The sequence below is a fragment of the Phoxinus phoxinus genome, assembly GCF_949152265.1.
Source record: "Phoxinus phoxinus genome assembly, chromosome: 23".
NCBI lineage: Eukaryota > Metazoa > Chordata > Actinopteri > Cypriniformes > Leuciscidae > Phoxinus > Phoxinus phoxinus.
The window spans coordinates 1,089,276-1,095,000 of record NC_136898.1 but is presented as its reverse complement, the minus strand read 5'-3'; positions in this window follow the sequence as shown (position 1 = coordinate 1,095,000).

Below are 5,725 nucleotides of genomic sequence, written 5' to 3'. Positions count from 1 at the left end.
TGCCGCCAGGATCCTAAGCAGAACCAGAAAATTTGAACACATCACACCAGTCCTCAGGTCTTTACACTGGCTTCCAGTCACATTTAGGATTGATTTTAAAGTAGTATTACTGGTATATAAATCATTTAATGGCCTAGGTCCTAAATACATTGCAGATATGCTCACTGAATATAAACCCAACAGATCACTGAGATCATTAGGATCACATCAACTAGAAATACCAAGGGTTCACTCAAAGCAAGGAGAGTCCGCTTTTAGCCATTATGCCAGCCGCAGCTGGAACCAGCTTCCAGAAGAGATCAGGTGCGCTCCTACAGTAGCCACATTCAAATCCAGACTCAAAACACTTCTGTTTAGCTTTGCATTTACTGAATGAGCATTGTGCCACTGTTCGATATTAAAGTTTTAGTCTGAGAAAGAGCTAAGAATGTGAATGCTGGGCTAAGGAAAGTGAAAAGAATGTGCAAGTAAATGAAAGAAAAAAGAAAGTTGATACAGGGAAGTCGTAAGAAGATTGAAAGAGAATAGAAAGTTGATAGAATTAAAGAATTAAAGAAGATTGAAAGAGAATAGAAAGTTGATACAGGGAAGTCGTAAGAAGATTGAAAGAGAAAAGGAAGTTGATAGATGGCAAGTCGTAAGAAGATTGAAAGAGAATAGAAAGTTGATACAGGGAAGTCGTAAGAAGATTGAAAGAGAAAAGGAAGTTGATAGATGGTAAGTCGTAAGAAGACTGAAAGAGAAAAGGAAGTTGATAGATGGAAGATTGAAAGAGAATAGAAAGTTGATAGATGGCAAGTCGTAAGAAGATTGAAAGAGAATAGAAAGTTGATAGATGGCAAGTCGTAAGAAGATTGAAAGAGAATAGAAAGTTGATAGATGGTAAGAAGATTGAAAGAGAAAAGAAAGTTGATGCATGTAAGTCGTAAGAAGATCCTTTTAAAAGAAAGATCTATAATAGCTACCGGTCGATATAAAATACGTCCGACTGTTTGCACTGTATTTTATTTTTTTAATTTTTTTTTCCAAACTGTGATTCAGGAAGATTTTATTAATTTTTAGGGCTGTCTGATTGGAAGAGATTTTGAAGGGGAACGGGAGAGCTTCACTCCGACGAGGCGAGTGAAGATTAGCTATACTATGGAGAGTATAGAGGTTCGCTGTTTGTTTAAAACGGCAAAAGTGAAACGTGCTCTGTGGGGGCCCAGTGGGGCAATACTGGTGTGGTACACCACCCCAGCAGAGGACGTCCCTGGATTAGGTCCAGTGGCACCGCAAACCTGCTCAATCGCTTCCATCTCAGATAGGGGTGATTATTAATTATCAGGGCTGTCTGATTGGAAGAGATTTTGAAGGGGAACGGGAGAGCTTCACTCCGACGAGGCGAGTGAAGATTATCTATACTACGGAGAGTATAGAGGTTCGCTGTTTGTTTAAAACAGCAAAAGTGAAACGTGCTCTGTGGGGGCCCAGTGGGGCAATACTGGTGTGGTACACCACCCCAGCAGAGGACGTCCCTGGATTGTAGGTCCAGTGGCACCGCAAACCTGCTCAATCACTTCCATCTCAGACACGGTTTTAATTATTCTTTTTTCTTTTGATTATTTTAATTTCTTCTATGTAAAGCACTTTGAATTACCACTGTTTAGCTTTGCATTTACTGAATGAGCACTGTGCCACTGTTCGTCCGACTGTTTGCACTGTATTTTATTTTCTAAACTGTTTTAATTATTCTTATTTCTTTTATTATCTATGTAATTATTTTTATTTTTATTTCTTCTATGTAAAGCACTTTGAATTACCACTGTGTATGAAATGTGCTATATAAATAAACTTGCCTTGCCTTGCCTAAACTGTACAAAAACGGGCGTGATTTTAACGGTAAAAGACTGTAAAAATGCTATACGGTGAAAAACTGTTAATTGGTTAACAGAAAGTTTCCATATATACGGTGAATAACTGTGATAGATCTAACCGTATACATTTAATGTAGTTTTACAGTAAAATACCGTTGAATTTACAGTTTTCGGAAGTCATTGTATAATTTACAGTGAAAAAAACGTAATTTGACATTCCCAGAATTCCCTGCGTGACGCTTCACATTTGATGTATTTTTGTTGAAATAACTGTTTCTTCATAGTTTTTCTTAGTTTTCATTGCATTTTTAAAATTTCATGTATGTTACCGTGATGGTGTTTGGTGTTTAGTGTTTGTGTGAATGACATTATATATTAGTATTAACTTTCTCAGCTTGTGGAAAAGCAGCTTGTGATGAGCTTTGATTGATCATGTGACTCTCATCACCGCTTGTGATTGGTGGTTGTCATTGCATTACAAAGTTTCAAAGCAGATATTAGTATTTCAATAAGTTGGTAAATTAACATTATATCAGTTAATGAAATATGGTATTTTACCGTAAATTTAACTTAAATCTGTAAAACCATATTTTTTTACAGTAACTTTCTGGCAAATACAGATGCCATTTTTAACCATAAATATATATATATATATATATATTTTTTTTTACAGTGTATGGTCAAACTATCCTTTTGTTTGGCCACTATGGAACAATATAGGGCAGAAAAACACACTGCATCCCGAGCTAGCATTAAACTGTGCCACATGTTGTTCATCTCTTAAAAAACAACATATATCTTTTATGTCTAGATATTTTTTTTTTTTTAGCTTTACAACTTTGAAATGATACAATTCTCCAAAGTAATATCAAAATGTCAGAGGTCTCAGTCAGCAAACAGCAACAATAGCTCAGATAGACTTAATTCGCTCTCACCCCGAGGTTCAGCTCTGTAATATCTCTCTCTCTTTTTCGGGGCCGTTTTTATGAACCCACTTTGATGACCTATTCCCACTCCGGCCCCAGAAGAAAAACTGCCCCCGAGAGAGCTGGGAAAAGAACATGTACTGAGTCTCCAAGACTAATGTCACCCACTGCGCTCATTCGGCACCAGAAGTGACACGCCGTGACATCATTTCCTCTCCTTACTCGTCCCTGTAAAGAGCTGCAACATATATTCTTCCACTTTTACGGAGTTGTTTGGACTGTAATCCCTCATAACTGCTGGTTAAATTGAGCGTAACCATGGACTGAATTGGTTGCCCTTAAAGGTGGACTCTTTGTGACACATTTCTAAGACATTTTTTGTGGACATATTAAGACTTACAGTAAATATATGTAGGCCTATATATATTATACATATACTACCGTTCAAAAGTAAAACAATAATAATAATAACACATTAAACTGGTTAAAAGTGACAGTAAAGACATTGTTACTAAAACATATTTCAAATAAACGCTGTCGTATTCATCAAATAATCACTGTTTCCACAAAAATATGAACTGTTTTTAACACTCATAATAATCATAAATGTGTCTTGAGCATCAGATCATCATATTATACTGATTTCTGAAGGATCATGTGACACTGAAGACTGGAGTAATGATGCTGAAAATTCAGCTTTGATCACAGGAATAAATTACACTTTACTAGATATTCACAAAAAATAGATATTTTAAATTGTAAAAAATATGTCTGTATTTTTACTGTATTTTTGATCAAATAAATGCAGCCTTGTTGAGTAGCTCAAAATTAAAACAAAAAAAATTACACCAAACTACAAAGATTGTATCACATTCATTCAGACAGACAGATTTTTTTCAGCATTAGATTTTCAGCATTAGATTTACAGCATTAGATTTTCAGAATTAGATTTACAGCATTAGATTTACAGCATTAGATTTACAGCATCAGATTTTCAGCATTAGATTTTCAGAATTAGATTTACAGCATCAGATTTTCAGCATTAGATTTACAGCATTAGATTTACAGCATCAGATTTTCAGCATTAGATTTACAGCATTAGATTTACAGCATTAGATTTACAGCATTAGATTTACAGCATTAGATTTTCAGAATTAGATTTACAGCATTAGATTTACAGCATCAGATTTTCAGCATTAGATTTTCAGCATTAGATTTACAGCATTAGATTTTCAGAATTAGATTTACAGCATTAGATTTACAGCATCAGATTTTCAGCATTAGATTTTCAGCATTAGATTTTCAGCAATAGATTTACAGCATTAGATTTTCAGCATTAGATTTTCAGCATTAGATTTTCAGCATTAGATTTTCAGCAACAGATTTTCAGCATCAGGTTTTCAGCATCAGATTTTCAGCATTAGATTTTCAGCATTAGATTTTCAGCATCAGATTTTCAGCATCAGATTTTCAGCATCAGATTTTCAGCAACAGATTTTTCAGCAACAGATTTTTCAGCATCAGATTTTCAGCATTAGATTTTCAGCATCAGATTTTCAGCAACAGGTTTTCAGCATCAGATTTTCAGCATCAGATTTTCAGCAACAGGTTTTCAGCATCAGATTTTCAGCATTAGATTTTCAGCATCAGATTTTCAGCATTAGATTTTCAGCATCAGATTTTCAGCATTAGATTTTCAGCATCAGATTTTCAGCATTAGAACAGGCATCAATGAGCCTCATCGGAAACTAAATCAAGTGCTGTAAATGAACTGCAGTAACAGTGAGATTTGCATGTCTTGTTTTTTGTGGGTTGAACAATGATGTCGGTGAGAATCTGACATCTCGTGGCATTTCACTTTGAATTACCAGCGGGAGGGAAATTGCTTTTTTTTTGCTGATGGGGCTGAGAGAACATTATCTATTACTCGTGGAAACAGATTCAAACTTGACCAAACTATGATTATAGTCTTTCTTTCCCTGTATTATTATTATGCTAATTCACAATGCTTGGTAAATGCAGTTATGTGCATGAGAATATAGATTTTTTTATTTGCTTTACAGTATTAAAATTAAAATCAGGAATTGGGAAAGTGGCTATAAAGTGCTTGTAGAATTAAATACTAGCAAGTAATCATGAGAAGTGGTTTGATTTACTCCTCGAACTATACGTTTGTTGAGATATAGAAACAGAAGTGAAGGAAAGACTGAATGGAGGGCAAAATGAAGACTTTATTTTTAATATTAAGATGCATTTTATTATAAAGGCGGGCGTACGTATTTCCACGACTGATGCTCATGCCCTGTTTTTAGTCTTTTGTGAGACACTGTAGTATTTTTATTTTCTTTAAGTATGAGATTGATCTGGCTTCAAACCTAATGGCTCTGGTTGGTATTTTACTGTCAGTGCAGATATTTCAAGCGAATGGCCCTTTAACAAATTCTGTACCGAAAGCACATTGTAAGTCACATAAGCTCGTCCAGTTCTTCAGTAACTAATGGCTGCCGCAGACCTAAGAGGGATAAAGTTGAATTAATTCAGATGGTCCTGACATTCATGCATAAATAAGGCATTTAGTGCTCTTTGCATATGCCCCATTTAGCAGAAGGGAGTTTTTTTATTGATATGGCGGTAAAACTGTTAAGAATCCATTATGCTTTAATTAATTGGGCTGATATTAATCAGACAAGAATAGCAGAAACAGTGAACAAATAGATTCACATGTTTTTAGCAGAGATTCTCAAATCCAGAAATGGGTTCTGATACAATTAACTTATCAGCTTTTAAATGTCAAATGTTGTGTGTCCAGTTAAACTCCAAGGTTTTGGGTGCAAATTCATCAAATCAGAACACACTGTAAAAAATGTGGCTGCGATTAGTTATAACAACTTAAAATTTGTTGAGATAACTTAAATATCCAACTTAACTTAAATTTAATATTTT